Source organism: Cheilinus undulatus, linkage group 16, assembly GCF_018320785.1.
Source record: "Cheilinus undulatus linkage group 16, ASM1832078v1, whole genome shotgun sequence".
NCBI classification, from domain to species: Eukaryota; Metazoa; Chordata; class Actinopteri; order Labriformes; family Labridae; genus Cheilinus; species Cheilinus undulatus.
Genome location: NC_054880.1, coordinates 11,762,242 through 11,788,765, shown reverse-complemented (window position 1 = coordinate 11,788,765; position 26,524 = coordinate 11,762,242). Strand labels below are relative to the sequence as shown.

Genomic DNA, 26,524 nt, shown 5'->3' with positions numbered 1-26,524 from the left:
GAGGGAGAGGATGGGGGTGCTGACAGCCAGGAGACTCAGGTCACATCTGTGGTGCTGGCACTGATGAAAAGGAGGTGGTTTTTAATTATTGATTATTTTAATGAAACGTAACTCCTTTGGGTTGGGACTTAACTTGTGTGAATCAAGTACATGTGTTTAATGTTTCTGTCTGTTAGAGATAGGTGGAGAAAGATCAAGTGGTTTATGAGGGAGCTTGTGCTTTCAACAGTTGTGTAATAGTCCCACAACACTATATCTGCACACCAAACTTGCATGTCTGCAGAATGAAAGCACTTTGGGAGATGCTTTCAGTGGCAGTTTGTTGCATCTTTGCTATGGCAACGCTTTGCCCAGCTCATGTGATTTTTAGAATAAGCTGCCTATTGAGAGAAAGTGAAAACACGTGGCTTTAAATGATATCAGCCATACTTGGAATAGATCTGTGCAAAAATATGCAGACGTCCTCAAAGTTATCTCCTGCGTAACACATCACTCAGGTCTTTTAGTAGACACTTTTGCTGCAGCTGCAGGTTTGTTTGGGACATATTAAGGTATCTATACAGCATTTTGAATTATGTTGTGAATACTTAGGTAAAAAAAAAAAAAAACAACAGCACTAACTATATTGTTTTGTAGATAAGAGGTGGTTAAAAATATGCTTTCTGACTCAGAGTTGTGTCTTATTGTCACTCTGGGATTTGTAAATGTATGTGTCTGGCACTAATAGCTTGTTTAATGTTGAAGTAAATCTAAATGGCAAAGGGAAGCAGTAAGGCTTCTATTAAATCTCTCTTTACACTCACTTCAGACTTGTAGAACACAAGGCCAGAGCTGAAGCCCATCTCTCAGCCCATAGCGAATGATCGCTCTCCATTAAAGTGCCATTTGTCGATTGCAATCACTGTGCAATTTTATCCTAAGCCTCCTTTGATAAATAAAGAAGGCATTATATGTAGTGTTTCCCATGACAGTGGTGATTAAAGGAACTGAGCATAAACACATTGATTTAAGTTAAGCTTGACATGAGCCTCATGGGCCATTAGGACTGTTAGGAATTTCAACATGTCCCAAACCGATCATAGGTCAGTAAGTACACTCCAGCACTGTTGATGGAACCATACCCACTGGTCCTGTAATTGGCTGCCTTGCAAATGATGTCTGCAATTTCTTGCATGATCAGTTATTGACAAAGGAGTGATACCCAGAACAAGATACCAGTTTCCATGGTAGAGTCCTCAGATTGTTTGACTTAACTCAGGTTGATACTTTGATACTTTTTGAGACAATGTGATTTAAAATGATACGGCATGCAGTGTAGGTAACTGATGGATAGATGAAGGGATAGATGGACAATCTCTGTTATTTGGATGATCACGTTGGTTGTAAAGTTATAAATCCCTAAGATATCTGCATATTTTCAGTCATATTTTGATCCAAAACAGTTGTGCGTTTGTGCATTTTGACAGTTGTCAGGGTTTTGCCTGCATTTTAGGGAATTGAAAACAATACATTTCCCAATATTCTTGCTTTGGATTTTTTTGTTATTGTGGAATTGAAACAGGCAGTGATATCATCTGATTTATGCTAGAAAAGTGTCAAACTTAAAAAAAAATGATATTGCTTAAAAACTGGGACTGAATAATAGTAAAAAATAAGATGTGTAGTTTAACCAATAGGAGAGCGATAATATACAGCACAACATGATACAGTGTGACACAATACGACTTGATACCACAGGATATGATACAACACAACTGAAAACAACATAAGACAATATTATAACATAGAATTCTTCATACCATACCATATGATATGATGCAACACGACACAACACAAAATGAGACAACAGATACAACGTGGCATGATATGTATGGTATGATTTGATACAACACAATACAATGTGACATGACACAACACAGAAAGACACAACTCGATACAATGCTGCATGACATGATACAACACAACACCCATGCAATGCTGTACCATACCGTATGAGACAACACAAAACGATATGATACCATGCCATACCATATCATTCCACAAAACACAACACAACGCAATACAGCACAATATGCCAACATGATGTGATACGATATATGACACGATACGTTACACTGTATTGCTCCCATAGGAAAATTTGTCTTGGACTTGAGTGCTGAAAATGGTTATCTGCCCCTACAGCAGAAAACCACTTCTTGTTTAGCCACGTTTATATACATGTTTCTACCCTTTGTATGCTCATATAAAGTGCCAGTCTATTCCAGTTTTCACCCACATACAGTAGGAGAATATGTATGATTTGACCTACTAACTTCAATCCCCATCTCGGTTACAGTAGAGTGTCCTCCTCTCATTGATGTGTGCTCTCTGGCTCTGTAAGACTACAGGGTTCAGGCATGTTTGTCTGTGGTCCATCAACATCACACTGGCTGTAACCCGATAGGACCTGTCCTGTGTCCTCTGAAGTCACGTCACTTCAATAGGACTTGTGCTGCTGTACATCACTGTCTTGTCATGTTTTGCGGACTGTTAGAAACAATAGTACTCCCTCTGTTTTGGATAATATCATGTTTTCTTCGGCCATTGTCTTATTTTGACAGAAGTTGTCATTTTCCTCCTCTCCCTCCCTCCCTCCCTTGTTTGTTTAAATTGGAGTGTTTTTCATATGCTGCAGTGAACCTGACCCCATAAACCACAATCTTGTATGAATATGTGTGTGATTTTTCACTCCTCTCTCAGTTGTGTGTGAGTCACTTGGAGCAGTTGTCAGGAAGAATAGACAGAGAAATATGAACTTAGCCTCCTGCTTGCGGCATCACTTGACTGAAACTGGATCAGGGAACATTGGCTCCTGCTTAAATCATTCAAAGGGGTGGTAGGCTGTTTGTGCGCATGTGTTTGTTCTTTGGCTTGTGTGTAACTGCTGCATAACAATGACAGGATGTCCAAAGCTATAGGGACAGGGTCATTTATGGGAAAAACACTGGGATCTGACTCAGAAAACACACAAACACACACACACACACACACTGAGTCAGTGGAAAACCAGATGGTTAAGGGTGGATTGACAGCAGCATTCACATGATCACTACTTAAGTAGGCCCATGATGTATGCAAAATCCCTAGGGTTTCTGCTACACTCCTTTGTCTTTATTTTCGGTAATCCTAATAAAACAGGTACAATAATATTTTCATAAGCTTAACAGGAGCTTAAAAGGGGCATGGTTGTTAAGTATGACAAATACACAAGAGAACATTAAAGTCATTTTAGAGCTAAATAAAAGTCAGGAAACCTGCAGAGGGAACAGAACAATTGGACATGTTGAACAAGATAGATAGGAAACCAGTACTCAAAACTCTGCTCTTTAAAAATGTAGACACAGGAAATGTGCCTGTTTGTGCTGCAAAATGACATTCATATTCGAATGAAATACATTTAGGCAAGCAGTTCTGTACTGAGAATTTAAATAATCCAACCTAGTTTAACTAAATCTTATTTTTTTTTAGCTCAGACTGGATAAATTTAATGTCTAGGGATGTGTGGAGTGGTCACAGTTGTGTGGGTGGTGATCAGGATTAGAGTAGTTGTAGATCTTTGGCTGAGGATGGCATCAGGATGTTCTCACTATTTACTTAACTCCTCCAAGTCATCAGTCAGTGGGCAGTGCCAGCTTCTAGCTGCCCTGTCCTCTGTCTGCCCTGTGAATGTATGTGTTCTTGCATCAGTGTGTGTTGACCCTCTAAGCTGGTGTGTTGCAGTGAGGCACTGGAAGTATTTTCTTTAGCTTTTCCTGTCTATTAAGATTAATGTTTTACTGTCCTGTTTGTAAGTCACTCAGACTCGCACATACGTTCACACACTTTTTAAACATGGATCTTCAGTGACACACACAGTCACACTTGCTCATGCAGATACACTGATGCCGACAGACACAATTGGGTTTATCATCACAAGATATGCCAGTGCCAGCAAATGCTAGTCTTCTGTGATGTAAGCAAGCTGCAACCTCTGTGATTGAAAGATGAAGCCAGTGAAGAAGTACAAAATTCTGATGTTTCTCAAGTGTCCACTTGAGAGGCTGGCTACTGAAGCTCTGAAAGTCTACAGACCCCATTATGTTCCATATAATGATACTGTACTTGGGTGGTAGGGCTGACCATCCCTCCCTGTCTTGTTCTGTGCACTGATTTTTTTGTGTATCAGCTCTTTTGGTAGCATTCATCAGCAGTACGTTGTATAAAGATGCTCAGATAAACTCTCTCACCTTTTGAAAATTTTCACTACAGCAGTCGAGCTGTGTATGTGAAACCTATTGTAGATAAGGTAGCAATCACATCTTCCTACAGTACGGGAGCAGAGGCAGCAAGAAGTGGATGAAAGCTGGTGAAATAATAACATACAATGTTTCATGTTTTTAACATGAGATGTGGCACCTTATTCGATGCATTTACAGGAAGAACATACCAGTGGTTGTCTCTTATACTTGGGTGCCTATAAATACACTCAGTTGTCCACCCAAGTATCATTTATGTGTGGGAAATATTACACCTCATGTTGAAATGCAGGTTTTTACAAAAGAAATAAACATGTTTACAGCCTGGCTAAAAAAAGGATGCATCAATACTACATTTTACAAGTACAAGTATTTACTTTTGGTTACTCATCGATACCAAGTAGAAATATGTGTATTTAATGATATCAGAGTTTTCATTCTCCTCTACTTTTGTCATTGTTATTATGTTGAAATATCTCCTAAATGTAGACATGGCTCCAACTTTGACTTCATACTGACATAATGAGAGACGAACATCATTCTTTACGATTAAACTAAGTACAGTTTCTGCAGTGTTGTATGAGTATGAGTATGCGTACTTAGGCTTGGGATCTGCATCAATACGTGATGCAGGTACCGGTATTGATATATCTCTATCAAGAACAATTTGGGTCTGAATATATCATGCCTTTATGGACACAAACTGTACGATGGAGAGGGCAGGGGGATATTTCATAACTCAGCTGTTTTGGTTTAAATAATAATTATTGAATTATGCTTTGATGGGGGTGTAGCTGATATAATTGTACACCATCATGATGTAGCTGTTTGTCAGGAGGCTTAAGGCTTCCACCTCTTTGTCTTGTTACTATGTTGATCTAAAGTTAGAGACAGCATTTTCAATATGTCAGCAGCATGGATTGGAATCAGAAATCCCTCACAGTAACTGAATGGCTGACATTACTCAGGCTTCATCCAATATTTTCTACAGTCTTTGGATTTAAGAGAGTTGAACACTAATATCTGTAATCTTGATAGGTGACAGTGAACACCCAGTTGATCTGCTCTTTCAGTGCTCTTATTTGCATTACACTGCTCTGTTCTACAGCCTCTCAGGAAAAACTCGATAAAGTGATGAAATATTTCAAGCCAACATAAAGGGGAAAATGGCTTGAATGACACTGAATGTTTTTTTCAGTCATAATATCAGTGTGATTGTGACATTCCTTATGAAAATCTAATATCTAAGTTTTAAACTTGTGTTGTTAACTGGCAAAAAGTCATCACATATGTCAAAAAAATCTTAATTCACTCGTTTTAGTTGCCTTTTGCTCAAAATTATAAATATAGAGAATCAGAAAGAGTTAAACTATTTAAAGACATGACATTGTGATCTGAATGGTTGAAAGCACTGAATACACAGAGGTCAGTGACCACAGAAGGAGAGACAGGAAGTGCTCTGAGCATCAGGAAGGGTTTGGATTTGAGTGTTTGCTGACGTTCTGTCTTTTCATGGGATACAGGAAGTGTCAGACAACTGTGCAGCACAGCTGTTTTGTCTTTTCTGATCTTCTGTTTATGTGCCTGTAGCTGTCTCTCTCAAGCGTACGCCACTTTGGACAAAAGCGTCTGCTAATTGACATTTATTAATTAATATTTTACACTTAATATTGTAACATTTTCTACACTATGTTGAGGCACAGTAGATAAGATGTTTGTGCTTTTCCATGAACCTCATGAATCGTATAAAAGTGTATGTCTCACTGCTTTGAACACGCCATCTTTGTGAGTCTTTCTGTTATGTTTCCTGTCTTTGTGTCTCTGCCTGAGATAAATCATGCTGGACTAATGTGACCCCATTAGAGTTAAAATTAGACCTTGAAATGTCTAGATTAGATGATAAGCCGAGTGTGGAATTTTTTTCTTTGCTTCCATAACTGCTTGTTAGGAGAGCAATCTTTGATACTGAAGGAAATAAGACGGAGGCGATGTAGAATCAAAACGGAGCTCAGATGAGGAGAGGCAGTGAAAGGAAATAACAAGTCAGGACATTGAATAGAAGCATAAACATCTTAGCTGGTTATGAGAGAGAAAGACAGAGGGTAAAATATGAAGATTGACATAGACAGAGAGGAGAGGCAGACATGCAAGCTATCGTCCGGTCTCCGAGTTGGATCATTACAGCTGGATTTTTCCACGTGGCCTAGTTTTCACTCCCAACTCCCTCGCTCCTACGTTCTTCTCTGTAGATTTCAGCCTGCAAGAACACAGCCTCCTCCTCCTCCTCTTCCTCCTCCTTTTCTTTCTCTCTTAGCACAATCCCTCTGCATTTCCCAGATCACACCCTAGTCAAACCTCTGGCATTTTTGTCATCTGCAGATGTTCCTCTGTCCCTTCCAGATCTGCAAATAACATTTCATAATGCATAATTCATAATTTCATAATCCTTATCATGCGAAAAACAGCTATGTTAGAACGTGCTAGAACTGGTCCAGAGTCTTCATTTGGAAACATTAAGTTTAATTTCATTAGAAGGTCACAAGTTACTTTGCTACAGTAATTCAGCCCTTTTTCATAAGATGGTAATTGCATTTATAATGAAACAAGCAATATAAAGGATCTCATTGAACTCCCTTTTGCTTCTAATAGCTGATTCGTATGTCCTTCTCTCTCTGCGTTCTTTACCATGGCCCACTTTCTCCTTTAAGTATCGATTTTACCTCCATTGCCTCTTCCTTCCCTTGTGTCTGCAGTTTCCTCACATTCACACTTGCTTTATTTCATTATCTCTTAATCCCTACTCCCGCTCTTCTTGTTTCTCTCTCTCTCTCTCTCTCTCTCTCTCTCTCTCTCTCTCTCTCTTTGCCTCCTCCTCCCTCCTTCTCCTCTCACTGGTATCCCGTCTCTCCCCGGTTGCTTCCTGTTATGTCACATTCTCCAGCAGCACCTGACTGTGTCGGCAGGAAAACTAAACGGTGTCAGAGAGCTGCAGCAGGGAAAACCAAATGCTGACCGAGCTACAACATTTGCACTGATGTTTATAGTAGAAAATGGAACGTGCGGGGGAAGACTTTAGGGAAATCAAACGCTCCAAGAGCTTGAGGCTCTCTCCTCTGGGATTCACCTGATGCCTGCTGGGACAACATGCTTGTTATAAGTGCACTGAAAAATGACTTCAGACTGTTTGAACATATGGGTTATTCAGTTGAAAATGAAAAAATACAATCACATATGTAATGCTTTCGGTAGTACAAAAGCTGAGAAACTGAGTGTAAAATATGAGAGTGAAGGAGATTAATTTCCCTCTCAAATGCTGAACTGTAATTTACTGTTTTTTTTTCCTTTGTTGCAAGTGACCCACTGCTGAATGAGTTCAACTTTAGTATCGGCATATCAGCCCTGTTTACAGACAGCAGCACGTCTGCAAATAATGTGTTATGATTTAATATTAGGAGAAGATTTTTATCTGTTGCCTGGTGTCAGTTTAATGCTGGCATCAAGTACACCTAAATACTGATTTAGAGAAGTTTATTTAAAAGGTAGTAGAGGTGACCTCTTGGACAAATTGATCTGTTTTTGTGGTTAATATTTAGATGAAATGTTGGCTTTTTGGGAGTGTCACACCCAAAGAAGTAATAAGGAGAACAAAAACACTGGCATCAGTATTAGCAGTTGGCTACAATGTTGTTTTGAATATGAGTATTGGTATTGGCTCTGATTTTAATACATCCTTACTAGGGGTGCACCGATATGAAAATTTTGGCGGAAACCGACAGCCAATATTTATATTGCTGTTATGGCCGATAACTGATATTTACCGATATTGATATTGGTTTAAAAAAAACAAAAAACAAAAAAACAAAACAAAAAAAAAACAATCTGAGATGATCAAATTTTCTATATACTGAAAATCGTGCAAACTCAATTTTTGAATATCTTCCTTTATTTTTAAAACTTGTTTTACTTCCAAGGAGGTGACAGGGTCACCATAAAACAAAAGTAGCAAACAGAGTTACTTCTTGTAGGGATGCAGGATATTGGATTTTTGCCAGTTCGGTAAATGCATCATTAGCCTGCGGAATCCTGTTTATCTCACAACGCCGAAAGGCTGATTATCAAGAGCTATAAATTCAATGATTTTCCTGTTCAGCTCCTTACCTTTGGATGGTTGCTACTGTATATTTCAGCTTTGTCAAATGACTGAAGTAGAGGCTGCTGATGAGTTTTCCCTGGCGCAACGTTTTGTCATTGTTTATATGAAGAAAGTCCTTGTAGTCATCAGGGTGACGGTTTTTTAGAACCAAAATCAAACTGGTGGTGTTAAAGGCGTGTTGTCGAGCTCCTCCACGCATCACATATACTTTACAAGCAATGCAAACAACAACTTTGCTGTCTTGTTCCCACACCTGAAACTTCTCCCACACGGCCAGCATGTTGTTTGTTGTTGTTGGCGCACGTCTGTCGTCATCGCGTGTGCTTAATTATGACGACACATTACCGGCCATACATATCAGCGTAAATTTTACTATTGGCCGATACAGATAGTTACGTTTTTGAGCTATTATCAGCCGATACCGATATACTGCCGATAATATCGTGCATCCCTAATCCTTACATTTTATTTGATTTTCTTTAGAATTTTATTTATTGCCTTAAGGATGAGGAAATAAGGAAAATTTCAAATGGACATCATCTCTGAATGCACACACTAGGCAACTCAGCCAGACTGTCAGATCACTGGAGACCACACACCTGCTGACCTGCCAAGGACCTCATACTATCATGTGACTTCAGAAGAAAAACAAACACAGATGTCTGTTGATACCCTCTTGCTGTCCCTGAAACTATGTATGATCCGGCTGGGGGCACTGCCTTGTCTGCTCACTGTCATTGTTGCTGTGGGTACTCCATTGGAGGCACTATGACCTAGAGTCATAGATATCAAACATGTTTAATATTCACGATTCAGGGTCTGGGAGGCTACAACACAATTTGGAGCAGCAAAATAATTGCGTTGACACCACATACACGAGGATTATTCAGACAAACAATTGTTTTTTTGGGATACACCCCTACAATCATCAGGAGAGGTAAATCTTTCCTGAAATTGGGCTTCAAATCCTATAGTGTCTGGCTGTCCTTAGTTGAGTAGAAAAGACAGTGCAAAGAGTGGGAGATTAGGGAGAGAAATGAGAGAATGACATATGGAAAGGAGCCACAGGTCTTTAGCCACCAGCTTGGAGGACTACAGCCCTTGTACATGCAGCGCTGACACCTAACAGCTATGCCATCTACATGCCTAAACACTTGATTTTCCTCTGTTTAACAATTGTAACAGTTAATATCTGGTGTCTTCTTAGGTCTTTATCATATTCACTTAGATTAACACCACTAACTTTCTGAAAAAAAATAGCATGATTTCAGTTATTTTCTTGAGTTCTTAAGAAGTGAACTTATCATGAGAAAACCAATGTTGTTACCTCAAGATGTCAACATAAAAATGCCAAGTTCAAGGATTGCTTTGGAAAACAAATTGAGCATAAAGTGTTAGTAATAATTAGTCATAATTATCATAATTGAGATCAGCTGATCTCACACAAGCAAGCCCGCTCATGCTACCATGTCTACTGCTCTAGCCTGGCTATGCTTTGCTGCTCCCTCTACAAGCCACTTTTTGCAACCCCCTCCACCCCAGCTCCTCCATTATTCTGCTTCTGACTTAATCAATGTCATTCTGTTGTCATTGATGCCTGCTCTCTGCTGCTTCCCTCCCTGCCTCAGGCTTTTCTTGTAGGCACAGGAAAAGCAGAAACGTGTGCTCTTCCAGCTTGATGCTTTCCAGGTAGGCTAGTGGAAGAGTAGGGTGATCACAGAACAGCCACACTGCCAAATTTAAATAACAGCAATGAGAGGAAAAATTGATAACTGCTAATAAAGAGAAAGAATTATAACTGCAAATCATGTGTGTTTCTTAAAGTGGTCCTGACTGAACTAAAAATGATTTGTTATCACATGGGAACAGAGTAATAGAAAGTATGTCTGCTGAGGGCTTTCATAGCAGTCAGAGGGAAGGGTTTTTGGAAATGCTCATTTGAATAGTACCAAAGTAAACAGAGAAATCCCTCTATTATAGCTTTATATTATATCTCAGCTTATATTTGAATCCTGCTGTATTAAAATGAGCTCACTCTCTATCTCTTGCATTCCACACATTTTCTCTTCATAATGCAGTAAATCTGTCATTCTGACGTCTTTCCTCCCACCCCCCCTTTACCCCATCTTTTCTACCCCCTCTCACTGTTCACAGTTGTTCTCCACTCTTTAGCCCTCAGGGTTCTTACATAACTAGCACCCAGCTGATTTTTAGTAAAATAATCAATGAGCTGCATTGTGTATGTGCATGTGTGTGAGAGGGAAAAATTGAGCTGAATGGTGGGGCGGGATGCAGCCAGGCAGCGAGTGTGAAATATTCTCTCCAGTGTATAAATGTAGCTTTCTCTTCTGTCAGCAGCACACAGGGCCTGTATTCATGACAGACTGTAACAGTGGAGGCTGTGTGGTCGACCCACATCTTTTCAAACTTCTCTCCAGTGTAGCGTGGCGGTCATCCCAGAGTTTTGCTCTGATACAGCAGTGGGATGTTTGTCTCATCTCTGTTGGTGCATCCTGGATGTTTAATGTAAGCACTGAGAGAATGAGGGGGGAGGAAGCTCTGGCTGTCTGTTGCTGTGTTAATGTTGGCATTCATTTGAGGGGAAAAAGAAATGGGTCAAGAATATGAGGAGATGTTGCCATGCATGGCATGACTGTGTCTGCTCCACAGCCTCTGCAGGGTCTGTAGGGGCTGCGGCATGACTTGAATCAATAATGAGGCTCCACATGAAGAGGCACTGCTACTGCTTTGACCTCTGTGGCATGAAACCACACATGTATACAGTCACAGTCTGGGTGTTGCACTTATTATAAGTCACATTCATCTGACAAATACAGATAATCATCTTATTTCAAGGCATTGTATGAAATGAGGCTTCGTGTCCTGCATGCTTGCTTGAAGACCTTTGAAGTACTTTTCAGTAACTGAATTTGCAAACATTTTAATAATTGCACGCAGTTAAGTCCTTATTTTTGGTTACATCTTAAAATAACAGATTTAGAGAAATTACATGCAGCAAGGCCGTAGTTTTTTGCCATGTAGGACACTATTATCTCGTATTAAATCTTGAAACAAGATGTTTATCTGCACTTTTCAGGTGAATTTGGCTTGTAATTAGTGTTATGACATATTTCTGTCTTGAAATTGGACAGCAAGTATACTTGCCAAGATATCAATTTTTGCAGTAAAACATGAAAAATCAGTACTAATGTAACTACCAATTTCCATTATTACTATGTGAATGGGTGCATTCTGTTGATAAAATGCCATAACACAAACCTAATCTAATTTACTGATGTATTTCACCTCTCAACAATTAGGGCCTGTGTCCATTCTTGCAATAAAGGAAGAGAAAACGGTCTGACTCATCTTTCTCTGTCTTTTTTCTAGGATAGTTTTCAGGTCTGCAACTGCTGCCTGTGTCAGGACAGGGCTGCTTCACATTATTGGCATGTGTTCTGTTTGATATTTCCTTGAAATAAAGAAATATGAAGCTCATAGAGCTATTTTAAAACAACAGATTCTACCTAGGAAAGGGGGATTCATTTTTGTAACATAGCAACATCAAGTGCTGGCGAGAAGCGCTCTGGATTTGAGGTCTTGAGCACTGCCAGTGCAATTAAAGTCAACTATGGACACGCAGCCTCAATATGGAATCTAGCTGCTATGTAAGTAGCCTATGGTATTGTGCTTTTTACTGACAAATACTTAAGTTGATCATCTGGATGAAAACTACACATCTACCTATTAACTGGTTTTGTATGCAAAATATGCATTTTTATTAAAATGGGAGGTCTCTGTGAAAATGTATTTTTTTGATGGAGACTCAAAAAGCTGCCATATCAAAAAAACAGCTGCACAGTATCAGTCTGTTTTGTTAGAATGAGCATTTGAAAAAATCAACATGAACATGTAGCCTGCTTGGATTTGGCATACGTGCTGTTTGGCAGTAAAGTGAAAAGAGCAACTTTCTGTTACCTTCAACCTGCTCTGTAAAATGTCAATAAGGCCAATTACATGACATTAAAGGTGATCAAAGAGAACAGGGACATCAGATTTACCAGCTTAGACTGAACAGAGGAACCTGGCTGTGTGTGTCCCGCTTCTTATCAGATGTGTTTTGTTTACCAGGTATCCAGAGGCTGAAAAAAAGATGCACAGCTGTGCCCTTTGGATGGTATAGAGTACAGAGTTTTTAGATTTAGTAGGTTCATTGTGAACAGCTCACTGGCAATTAGATTTGCCATGTCCCCACATCTCTCCTTGAGAATATTTGCTGCTTCTGTGTGTGTTTGTGTGTGGGGGTACTAAATGCAGTAGAGCTGTCAAGATAGAGTAAGATAGGGGAGAAGGACAGTTAATGAATTAATCATGGACGCTGCTGTAGAAGCAATATGGGAGGCAGTGGTTGGTCTGCAGAGAGCATCGATTGCACGCTGCAGGAGTGGGATGCATGCACGCATGCACGCACGGAGTAGAGTCCCCTATAGGGCATCATCTGTCAGATGGTTGTACTGCACCCTCTCCCTCTTTTCCCCTCTGTAATCTTTTGCTTGCTCACCCATTTTTCATTACTCCGTCTCCACAGTGAGAGTTATTTGTTCGCTTTTCGAGAAATTCTGAAAGATTTCTCTGGTGCTAATTCACAGATTAGCTCTTATTCTTTTCTGTCATATTGACCTTAACTGTGACGGGACGTTTTGCTGCTGATGCCAATTCTGTCTTTCAGGCTCAATTTGCTCTCTGACTCTCCTTCATTTCTTCTCCTCCTCCCATTTCTTTCTCTATTATGTCTCAGTGTTTCTGTGTGTTCATGTCCTTTGTCCTGTATAGAAAAGCTTTATTTGATTCAGACTTTTCTCTTTCATTCTCCCCCTGTACATTTTAATCTGTCTCTCCATCATCCTGTTATTCATATAGATGTTATTCAATCAGGCTATATACTGATGAGATTGAAGGTGGTGTGCTAGGGTGCTATAAAAGGGGAAGAGTGATATGAATCACACCACCTTAGAATTCTGAGGGTTTTTTTTTATATCTGCATCAATTCTGTGCAAATATATTACGAGCAACTTGATATCGTAATGTCTGCAGGCTCTATCAAGGACATGCAAAGACATTTATGAAATATCTGCTAATAAAACACCCTGAGTTGGAGGGAAGAAGCAGGCAAGAACATCGTTGCAATGATGCTAAAATATCAAAACATTTTAAAGCTTTATAAAAGAGTCATGCTTATCTGTTGAACCATGAAAAAGCTTGAACAAAGCAGACTTTGAGATAGAAAAATGCAGAGGAAGAGAGACTAGTCATTGATCACTGCAGGAGAAGACTTGACTGGTTATATTGTTATTTTCAAAGTCTCATTTCTGCTCCAACAGATCAGCAGCAAATGGTGCACAAAGCCTGAGAGGAGGCACTAAATGGCTCAAGTTATATCTGCTTTATTAACCATTTAAGTACTCAAGCATGAAGAGAAGAGGGGTACATGTATTATATACACAAGCCCCTCTTTGTCCAGGCCCCTTAATAACTGTGCGAACTGTCAGTCCCATCTGATTGGACGTGTGTTCTACCTTTAAATCCCGTCAGATGAAAGGATGTGCTGAGTGGTGGTGAGTGTCGACCCTGGCTTGTGACTGTGAGGAGGCAGGGTGACTTTTAATCTGCTCCAGTTCCTTCAGCCTGTGACTCTCAGCTGACTGCACACTCAGGGTGGGATTCATAGTCACAAGCACTGGAGCCAGGCCACCTAACAGGTACACAAACGCTGAAGAAACAGCAAGGAGGACGCAAGTAGCATGATCCAACAGGTTTATTTCTGGATCAAGACTTATAGAAAATTATGTAAGAGCTGAACCTGTCAGGATCCATTAGATCAATCTGAAGGTGTCATAAGAAAATTTGCATTAAGGTAAGCTGGTAAAAAGTTTCAGTACATTAAAAGAAATCATTTTTCCCTTGTTTGTTGTAAATAATGTAATAATAGTTCCTTAAAAGATCTGTAAAATTTCTTTAAAAATTCATCCCTTCCAGTTTTGAACAATAAATTTTTTTTAATAGGGATATTAAAGGAGTGAAGGATGAAATTGGGCATTTTAATCCAAAATTCCCCTTTATATCAAACTTTAAAAAAATGATTGATAAGTCACTGTTAATTAAACTATTGTTTGGTAGCATCTTTGTTTAGAGTGGCTGTGTCCACCCTCATGCCATTCTTCAACATTATTGCTGCCACTCCACACCATAAGCCTTGTGGGTTATTGTGTTTGTTTGCACGTGTGCGTGTGTGCTCGTGCGTGTGGGGCAGCATGAGGATTTGCCATTCAAATCAGGCTGTGAGGGTAATCTGGTCTCCCCTGGCAGGACGTCACACAGACATTCCCCCAGCGGGGGCTGAACCCTAATCCCATTCATCCACTTTACTACTCCAACACCATCATGGCGAAGAACGAGGACACCCCTGTCACAATGGATTGGTCCATTCCCTCACATGTCTGCGGTGTGGGGCTGGTACCACTGATGCTTCTACCACGGGGGGGTGGCTCTTATGTAATTCAGAGTGGCATTGACATCATGGAGTAGTAGGAAGCACGGCTTCTGTGAATGAATCTAAAGCTAATTGTCTGTTATGCAGATAAAATGTTGCTTTTTAACAGATTGTGTGGTTAAAAAGAAATCAATCAGACATGTTACAAGGATGGGTATTTTCTGCCCTTCAGTGCTTTTTAAAAAAAATCAGTTGGTCACAGTTCATTCTGCACTTGCAGCCATTGATGTAAACACTGCACTACTGTGCTGCTGCTCCTAACAAATGCAGTAATGAGGTTGCAGTATTTTAAATGCCTTTCTTTTTAGTGCAGATCCTTTTAAAATCCAAAAACCCCTCCTTAAGCCTCTTGCCTTTTTTGTGTCAGCAGTAATGTCCTCCTCCCATCTCCTCACAGAACCTCAGGGGTTTTATTAGGTGGTCGATAACAATGTGGTGACACAGAGGATTCAGGTTTTATCAGGGTTACCTAAATGGCTCTCTTAAATCATGGCTTCCAAACAGAAAACTCTAGTCTCTGTAGAGGGATTTTTGTGGATTCTGTAGTGTCACTGTCAGCGTTAGCATTTAGGGATTCATGAATCATTTTATTTTTCATTTGCTCTTAAGAGAAAAACAAACACCTTTATCCCATTATTGTGGCAATGTTAACATGCAAGGGCTCTTAGTAATAAACTTTACAGTTAAAGCAACTGGGACAGAAGTACTTGGTGTTCCTTTGGTTCTCCTTGCAGTAGTTCTGTACACAAGGGTTATGTTTTAGGACATTGTGATTTGTATGATGCTCCAGTTTGTCTGTCCTTTTCCTGACCCTCTACAGTAACTGTTGTGTGGCCTTGTTAGTCCAAAGACTCCTGAGTCATCATTCTACTTTTATCTGTTCAAGGAGAAAGTCCTATCATGCCAATCTCATGAGAAACTTTCCTGCTTCTCTCCTCCCTTCATTTTTTATGGCTTCACTTTACCCAAGTGCTACTGTTTCCAAGACCAAAAACAGTGCACAGAGGCAGGTTTTTGTTCTTCATATTTGTCATATTTGATCTCTGTCAGATCTGTCTTTCATTTCCATTTTTGGCTTTCTTAATCTCAGCCTTGTGTTTTTTATACCACTCATATTTGTCTTGCTGTTTCTGTTTGTTTTCTTTAAATTCCATCACCCCTTTCTCATTTCCTCCTCCTCTCTGTCTTTACTAGGTCAGTAGTCAGAGCTGTTGTTAATCTCTTACAGCTCCAGCTACTTCTCTTAACAGGATTTGTGCCTAATTGAGAAACTCTAAAATTACCATCCCTCAGGCAACACTTTCTGTATGAGCATGAATATCACTCAGGGTGTGAGTATTTTTTTCTCTCCCTTTACTGTTAGAATAAGCTGATCAGCTCATGTTCGGCAGAGAGACTGTCCCTGCTGAGATTAACCGGAAACATTCTTGTACCTCAAAATTTCCTCATCATGTGCTACAGAGGATTTCTAACACAACTTTTATCACTTTATTAGCATCACTCAGAAGAACATTATCATGACACTGACCTAATTAAAGCCATGCTCTAATTTGTGATTCATATAAAGTGTACGATCAGGTCACAAGTGGATTGATTCTGCTTAGTGTATGAGTGTGTTTTGTGTCTGAGACTTTATCCCGCACAGTTTGAAGTCAGAGATCAGACCTGATTGCTTTGGGGCCTCATGGTGTCAGATCAATAGACATGTCAAAGAGATGGGATGGTGGGTGAGAGGCTTGAATAATGTCAGCTTCATCAGGCTAACAGCTAATTCCTCAGATAGAATAAAATGGGAGTTCAATGGAAGTTGTGGCAATAAAAATAGAAGTACATTGATTTTGGCTTTGCGGAACTGGATGATTGTTGAGTCTGAGCTGCTCATTAGAACAGTGAAAAGGGCTGTTTTACCATGCTCTAACTTTATGTATTTATTTCAGTATATCAAGAAAGTAGGGCTGAACTACTGCAGGTACTCCACTGAGCTGCCTGTGTGTATCCACATTAAAAGTTTTACTTTTTGAGTGACTTTTGTCATTAACACATTTACCCATGTCTGCATTTCCTCCATGCTCACATATACATTAAGTGTGTATATACATGAGCCTGCATACTAGGAAGCGGAAAGGCATTATGGCTGTCTGTGTCTAATATGTAAAAGCACATGGCATTTTGCACTGTAGTAAAGTGAGTCCATGTGTGTGTGAGACCTGGCACTCTATGTGACCTTCTCCATCTGTCAGAGGGTCTCTGCACTCTTTAATCGCTACACTTCAACCCCGGGGAGCTGTGGTCTGCCAGGCAGGAGACCCCTGCTCTGCCCGACTTCTTTAATGCCCAACTGATTTTTTTTTTTTTTTTTGCCAAATCTGAACAGTTTTCTCTCTGCTGTTTCTACTCTGTGGTTATATTTGGATCTTTTCTCCCTATTCTAATTTTTCCACCCTTTTAATAACAGGCTTTCTATAATCAGGGATGCACAACATAATGTCTGAAAGACACACAGGTACTGTATTTGGAAATCTCAATGCAAAGACTCATCCAGAAAAGCAAATTTTTTCCTTCAGGGATAGCAAATTTTGATCAAGATTGAATTTTGAACATAAATAAGATTTTGTATTGATATATATATATATATATATATATATGTTCAAAAAAGCCTTGTACTTATTTTTGGACTCATTATATCTAAGATCCTTGTATCTTATGTGACATTTTGAAATATATCACAGTTGAAACAAGAGGGGATAATAAAATAAGGGCGGGGGGTGCTCCTCTGCACGTAGTAGTCCCCTGGATTTCCCTTCTGTTACCCTTCTTTTACTAATCCTCACCCCCTCCCTCTCTCTGACGTTTCCTCACTCTACCTCCACTCCTCTTTTTTAATCTAAGCTTTTAGTCAGACAAAAACATTCCTGTGGGGGGATGGATGTATAGATGTATGTATGGATGGACTGGGTCAGGAAGGGATGATGGCGACCAGCTCTTAGAGGTGTGAAGGGGATTCAGCGAGGGGGAGGGGAGAGAGGGAGGATGGATGGATCAGACAGTTGGATTGGATGTGGATGTTATAGGTCAGCTCTCTATACATTTTCATGTTTAATTCATGTTTGTGGACATATAGGGCTCTCCACAAATAATTTCACAGTGGTCAATTTTCTGTTCTGTTCTGTTGTAGTTAGTATGTCTAACTGCTGATGCAGAGAAAGAGTTTTATTGGGCAGAAGAGGACCCCTCTTGGACAAACTCAGGTTTGTTTTTATGGTCAAATGGAAATGAAAATGTCGACACTGTTGGAGTGTTCCACTTTTTTCTGGGATCAGCCTGTAACACATGGGATGGACAACTAGCATCAAGATGAATACATTCAATCACATGGCTCTTTTGAAAAACAAATGTGAAGATTTACAAAAATGAAAAGTTATTTAAAAAATATTGAAATTGGCAAACAGTTACTGTAAAATCGAGCATATAAAATGCACTTCAGGGGCAATTTTTACCATCTTAGTAGTTGACGATATTTTCAGCAGTATAAATGCAGAGACACATTCACAGGGCTGACTCAATTAAAAAAGCTTTCCTCATTCATTTTGCATTTAAAAGACCGCTGCATCACTTAGAATGTAATGGCATATATAGCAGCCTAGTCCTGGTGGACAGCACCACTTTAACACCTTTTCTCCCTCATTTGGTCATAAGTCTGCACTTAAAGAAAACACAGGTGCACTGTTACATAAAAAGCCTGTGTCACGCAGGTTTGGTTGAAAAGATTAATTATTTCGAGACATTTGTACCCCAGTAAATCAACATTTTATACATCCAATATATCATGCATCTTCTGGGCCTTTGAATGTGCATTTTAAGTTTGGGCAGGATTTAAATTCTGGTGATAATGTTCTTACAGTTTTGCCTCATGGTCAAAGGATTCAAAACTCAATAGTGGAACTATTTTATTCAGCAAAGTAAATTAGAGATCTTTTAGGCCAGCAGAAATGTCAACTGTCTTCGGAGAAGCATAATCCTGGAAAAATCCCTGTCTGTCTGAAAAACTATGGCCATAGCAGTAAGACTGGAATGACAAATGCAGCCAGTTATCTCTGCAACAGTGTTGTTTGTCGTCTATAGGGATTGTGTTAAGGTCTGAACGTCTTAATTCAATTTTGAAATTTAAAAATACCGTAGATAGCGTTCCAAATTAGATTTGTTGTGGTGCATGTTGCTGCTCTCACAGTCAGTTCTATCTGTCACGTCACACTGTTGGCTTCAGACTGGTCCAGGTATTTGTGACCTTGTAAGACATTGAGGTGAGCAAGTCATGACTGGCTGTTGCCTGGTGAAGGAAAACAAATGTGTTTAGCCGGATTAAGTCTGCAGACGACACACAAGCAAGAGCAGGAAGATGTTACCTCAGGTGACAGAAAAACATGGAGGAAATGAAACTGAAAAAATACTGATTATATAAGGATAATTGCAATCAGTGTTATCATGTTTGAATAAGATAACAGACTGGTTCATAGCGAAATCCTCAAACGTCATTTCATAGTGAGAGAAAACGTTATATCCTCGTCTAACTAGTAAAACAGGATGAGAGCAAGGAGACAGTGGTAAGAGCCCTCATTGTAGGTGAATTACACCCAGAGGAGACAACTGTTAGCTCCAGTCTGCTTTACATTATAGCTGAAGGCTGCTCTGTCAGTACATGTGTGTTTTGAAGCTTGAGAAGCCACTTTCTCTGAAGAGAGAGCACAATTAGGTCATGAGTTCTGTTTATTTTAGTGTAAACCTACCTCTATATGTACTCATGTAACACAAACTTACTTTTCATGCAGCTTATTGAAAGTGTACAGGCAACATGTTTGGGGAAACTCTCGTGTGTGTGTGTGTGAATGTGTAAAAGCAGCAGTGACACAGCAGAACAGAGTGCGACTGAGGCTGCTGAACATTCCTGAAATAACGAACATGATGAAGGGAGGAGAGAGGAAGTTGGGTCTGTTTTCTCCTACTGTTCTTAAAGAGGCAGCAGAGGGTCTGCAGAGGGAAAAGACACACATACATGTGCTTTAATATGCACAGTTTTATAACAGTGCTTGTGAGGACATTCATAACCTCCCTGATTAAATGAGGACATTTTGTAGTCTTTAAATGGAAAAATAAACTGAAATAGTCTGCTAGAGCTCTGATCTGTTTCTCATTTAGGCTGAATGTTTAAAGACTCAAGCAGTTAGCACACAGTCTCTGTTTTGTGTTTGTTTGCAGAATGGAGCTAATGTTAGTTGTGAAGACCATGTTAGTTTCCTGTTACATGTACAGTCAGTTAGAACAAATCAAGCAACATTTTCAAATTCTGGATTATTCCATTGAAACAGTCAAATCCAGATGTAACATTCTGATGTTTATCATAAGTCTGCCTGTAACTTTATAGCCAAAGAGTTGCTTTTTTTCCAATGGACTGTGGTTCATTTTTCCTCTGTTTTCTTTCTTCTATATTCCTGGCATTACCATACGTATTCACATACACACAGACACATCTGTTGTAGTCTCTTCAAATTTGACCCACTTTTTAGTATTCCCACTTTCTAAGCAGGCTTCTTTTTAGAATACTGATCTAGCCGGGTCGAAAGGCAGCTGGACTATCCGTTATCAGCTGCCTCTTTCATAATCTTGCAACAAGCTGACTCTGCTTTTCCCATAGTGAATACTTGAAGGTGTCATTTACAGCAGAACAGAGCTTTGGATTGAAAGACATGATTTAGAAATATTCAGTGAACAGAGATGACTGCTTTTACAAATATGTGGCCAAAATGCACACTCTGGATCTTTTGCAGACGTGACTATTATGACCTCACCCACAGCAGAAGTGTTTGTGTTGACATTAGGCTACCATGTATTTTAGACTAGGTGTATTTGAATAGAATTGGCCTACATTAACACTGACTCTGTCAAATACATTGTTTTTGCCTCAAGGATGCAGAGATACTTTTGAAAACTGGACTGAAAAAGGCATTTTTCCCTTCACATGCAGTGATGTTAATGCTTACAAAACCTCACTTACATAGCCATCTACACTAATCCCACTTTGTTTAGTGTTTAATTAAAATGCCAAAATATTCTCATCATATGACACAAAGAGGCATTCAAGGTACTCCCTCTGTTTTTCCCTTTCCTAAAAAGAGCATTAAATGCACATAGCAATCCAATCAGATCTACTTTTTACTATTTGTTGAAAAACATTTTTGAAAAAAAACATAAAAAAAACAAAACGGTATCCACCTCCAATCCAGTCTGCTTTTTCATGTGACACATTTAAAAAAAACAACTTTGAAATTTCACAAAGTGCCACACAATTTATTAAAAGCATGATACGTAAAGACAAAGTACAGTAGATATAAAACACCATGAAACACATCAATCAGTGGAAAACATACACAAGTCTTCTGGCAGGCACAGTGTGTTTGCACTGACCTTGAACTTGAAATCAAATTGGCTGCAGCCTATGTCAGAGAGATCGTTAAATCTGGAATGTGTAATATGCTGTCTTTTTTGGGGGTCTGCCAGAGGAAAGAAATCCATTGCGTTCAGCACAGTCAATAACATGCAGTTTCTGTGCAGCTGTGTAGCTCTAGTAGTGCCATCCGTAGTCACCATTTGGACTTTGCACACCTGCTAGTCAACAGTATGGTAGTTGAACTCTCAGCTTATGGTAACAGTAACAGTTGTGAAGTATAGATCTACTGCCTAAAAGTCATGCTGCCCACATCTGCTGGTCACTTTTTATTTATAATTGAAGAATCTTTTTAATCAAACCTGTGCCCCACAAGGTGTATTACTTTGCAATTTATAGCATCTTTCTTAAAATTCAGGATAAAGAGCCAGTGAGGGAGAAAATATCTTAAAACAGTGGCACTGCCAGCCTGATTTGTGTCGCTACGTATCCCAGCATGCTTTATGCAGTGAAACAGCCACTGGGGGCCAGTTTTTAGTCTGTTCATGTGCAGTGGGTGATGGTGGCAGCTGCACTTGTGGTGATGCAGCAGCATTTTACTGGTATACCTGTTGCACTGGCACATGCAGCTGACTTTTGAAAGTTGAACAAATAGGTATTAAATGTTTACATGTTGATATTTTTAACTTCTTTTTAAACATTTAGCTTCAGCTATCATTATTTATGTGTCCTTTTAAAACTGTTGTCAGCAAGTATTTGTATCCTGGGTCTGATAGACAACAGGTGTACCAGTGGCTTGGGTGGCCATTGTACATGAGTGATAAATTTTGCATGTCGTCTTTACAAAGGAAGATGCAGTCTGGCAAGACAGATTAGGATCAGTGGAGGCTAACGTTACTAACCTGTATGGGGCCTTAATGATGTTCCCACTGGGTAATGTTGCCAAAAATGTTGCTTGTTCTGTAGCATTTTTACATAAATAATCTCGTCATATATCCTGTCATATCATTTACATGCTTCAAAAGCAGTCACCACTTGTCATGTATTCATGTGTTAGTTAAACCAGATGTGAAAATTTAACTTGTTACTTCCTTTAAGATTAATCATCCGGACCTTTTATCTGATGCTGTTTGCTTGTCAGGAGCCAGATGGCACTCGTCTTCTGCCCTTCTGCTTGTTCTGAAAGTGCAGATATTTTTAAATAAAGTTATGAATATTGAATAAGTGCAGCAGAAAGCACAGACTGTCCCTTTTTTTGTGGGTGTCTGCATGTCGTGTCGGTTCTCTGAAATCAGGTCAGGCTGTGGGTGAATGGGCGCTTGCATACTGTTGCTGGCGGGGTTTATTCAGCCATGGATGCAGCTCATGTGTATTCGTGTGGCATCAATAGGCTGTTACTCGCATGACATTTTCTGTTTCTGTGGTTTATGTGTCTCTGAGAGAGTCACATCTGCCAGTTTGTGATTTGAGATCAGTGTCGGTTTTTTTTTTTCCCTAGAGTCGCATGCCAGCTAGCAGACTGTCAGTAAAAACAAAACCTTGTAACCACAGGCACAAAACAAGAAATGAAAACAAATAAGATTGTGGTAGTTCATGGTAACGCTTTAACATGAGCTACCAACATACTTTAGGCGTCAACACATCTTTGAACAGTTTTAATGAGGAAAGACTGCGTTTAAATGTGAGTCTATGAGCATTTAGATTATGATGGAAAATAGAGCTTCCTTACAAGTGTTGAAATATTACTGTGTACCAGAGTGAGTTACAGTAACATTCAGTTGGTGCCACCTACTTTCTCCTGCAGAAGTAAAGTCAGACATCCAGAGATAACTCTGGTCCAGTTGTGGCACGTCCGTTTACATTTTTCTTACAGATATGGCATGTCTGTGTTCTCAGAGCACATACCAGGAGCCTTAAATCTAAAACACTCTCATACATACCTGTGTGTTTGAGCTACTGGTCTGTTTGTTAACCTTCCTGTTCAGCTGAGTGAAGAGAGCTGCCTACTTTATCTACCTGCTCTTCCAAAGATCTGATAAAATGTAAATTTTGAGTCTACTTTTACCTTTTTAGGCACACAAACTATACAGCTGTTGACAGTTCAACAGATCTGATGCATTAAATTACTCAGGAAGTTACCTCTTACTTTACTATTTAACACAAAGTATAGTATTAATATTCACTGCCTGAGGCCATGTCTTCATGTTTGTTCTGCACTTAACTAAAGTAATTTAAGAGCTTCCTTCAGGGAAGGAGGGAGATAAATTTGATCTTTTTAGCAAATTTCCCTTCAAGCATTACACAACCAACTTGACAGTTTGAACATTCATCATTATGTGTAAAAGACCCTATAAAATCTATTACAGATATACCCCACATTTCAGGTTTTCAGTTTTTTTATTTTTAGAGATCTGTTTCTGTTTTTTTATGGTTTAAGCACATACTGTCATCAGAATATGACCAAGATGCAAATTTTATTCATTAAGTTAGTTTCCAGAATTTAAATGAATGAACATTTTGACGCATCACAACAGTGCCCATTTTTTCTATTTAAGGAAGCACTTCATTGTGGGCACCAGTAACCTATAGCAGTTAATTCTAGAGATACACGATTGTAAAAATTTTGACTGACACTTTTTCCTTGCCCCCCTGCTTGTAGCTAAGAAAAACTGAGCGCTCCCAAGACGCACAGGAATGCTTCAAAAATCAACATCAATTTTAACTGAATAATAAAATAGGTCTACACCTGTTATTACCTAGTGACCTTTGAAAATCTATTAAGTAAGTGTTTTAACATGATTTTAGTTCATATGTACAAGTTTTATTTACACTTTTTTTATTTATACTTATCTAAAGTCTTAAATTGATTTGACACAACAGAAACATTGGCTACTGATATCAGTTCATGCCACATTAATTGCAGATAGCTGATGCATGTCAGAAGAGCTTGTACTGGCTGATATTGATGTTAAACCGATGAATAGGCGCATCCCTTGTCCATACCCTGTATGCAGAATTAGTAGTCTGCAAAGCAAGCAACCTTGGTTCCAGTCTGACCTTTAGTTCCCCGTCTTGCATGCCATCCTGTCCTTGATTTCCTACTCTATCCAGTGTCCTCTCTAATAAAGGCATAAAACCCAAAAAATTCAATCTGAAAAAGAAAGCATCATCTGCTGCTCACACACAGAGGTTAAATGTATCAAATGGAGGTGAACCACAAAGTTCTCTGACTAGAAACCAATGTAGTTTCTATCTCAGGCTTATCTCATGGGAATCTCTTCAAATTTATCCCAAACCTCCACAAGGACTCGACTTTGAACCTGTTCAAATATTAGTGCTCTCTTTTGAATTAAAAACAGTTGACGTTCAGAACTCAGGAATTAATTTTCATAAAATTTAATCTGATTGTCTTAAAGGGATACTTCAACATTTTGGCAAATTCACCCATTGCCATAATTCCTGTAGTCTTAGTAATAGGTTAGTTTCCTTTAGTTGTCAGTGCAAGCTGTTTCTAGATCTGGGGTGACCGATATACCATCTGCACAGCTAATGCTATGTTAGCAGACGGTATTTTTTGCTTTCCCTCATAAAACTTATCAAATACACAATCCAACAACTCCAAAACGCTCTCATGGACAAGTTGCGACCTGCACATTCACCACGCTATGAAATATTAACGTCTAATTATGTAACATTACGGCGCATGAAGCAAATACTCGAAACTATTTCTTGAGTAAACCACTGGCTGGAGTGACACAGTGCAGCAGCCATGTCTGGAGTGTAGTTCCGGCTTTGCATTTAACTTTAAAACATCTCCATCTCGTAATGTTCCAAGATTATTTCATAGCGTGGTAAATGTACAGGTCACAACTTGTCCACAAGAGTGTTTTGGAGTTGTTGGATTGTGTATTTGATGAGTTTGATGAGGGAAAATAAAAAATACCGTCTGCTAACATAGCATTAGCTGTGCAGATGGTATATCGGTCCCCCCAGATCTAGAAACAGCTTGCACTGACAACTGAAGGAAACTAACCTATTACTAAGACTACAGGAATTATGGCAATGGGCGAATTTGCCAAAATGTTGAAGTATCCCTTTAAAATAAAATAACAATTAAATAAAATCCGGATGACATTACTTAACGGTCAATAATCAACCTCAGTGTTACATCCTGATGGCCTGGAAAATCCCTTTTTTCTTATTATGTCTGTCCTATTTTTTGCCAACCTGATATTTTAGGAAGACCTTGAGGGAATTTCATTTCATTTGGTTTATTTTTGTTTTCATCCTTCCTAGAGAAGGACACCATCTGAGATCTATTAGAGGACAATCTTCCTTTCACATTTCTCCTTGTGTTCCTGCTTTATCCACTATCATGAGAAGGGTCTACTCACTATCACAAGCTTTAAAAGGAAACACAGAGACATTCTCTGGTAATACATTCCTCAATTTATTGATTGTGGTACAACCTATTTATGGCTTTTGTTGCAAGGACTATATGCATATTCTTTTCAGTGGTTAAGATAAAGAAACTTCACCACATTCTACCTACAGTTGAAATGTCATTCTACTAGGAATACAGATGGATTTAATCTGTAACGTCTCTTGTCAGCAAAGGCATACAACCATGAGATGATTATTACAGTTTCCAAAAGACTGTCTGACTCAGCGCATACAGCCATACCATTTTTTTTTCCATTTCAGTCATCAAATTCCACAATTCTGTCAGTTTTTATTACAGGAATCATCAGGTTCCTGTGGCTTTATGTAGGATATTAACTAAGGTTTAAGGGGTTTTGCGTCAATGTGTGCCTAATGTGTCATCTCAGCATATTTTATGTACCTGTGCTTATTGATCTGGGGAAGTCCTGATCTGCAATGTAGTTTGTGAAGTACCAACTGGCAGTTTTCTAATGAGCTGTCAGTGGCATGCTAGTTTCTCTCTGTTTCTGTCACATGCAGTCAAGCTCTCTCACTCTTCACCTTTACTGTCTTGTGTTCTCCTGCTCTCATTGAGGATTATATAATGCTTTCCCTGCATTTCTCCCCGTCTGTCTTCCCCATGTCATTGCTCACTGCCTCCTGCAGAGTCATCTGTCTCCTCTGTT

At 39.3% G+C, this 26,524-nt stretch overlaps 1 protein-coding gene across 12 annotated transcripts in view; it reads left to right on the top strand.

Moving 5' to 3' along the window:
* Positions 1-26,524, top strand: part of macf1a (microtubule actin crosslinking factor 1a) — a 297,525-nt gene that overhangs the window by 37,525 nt on the left and 233,476 nt on the right. The gene's annotated exons all lie outside the window — the stretch shown is intronic.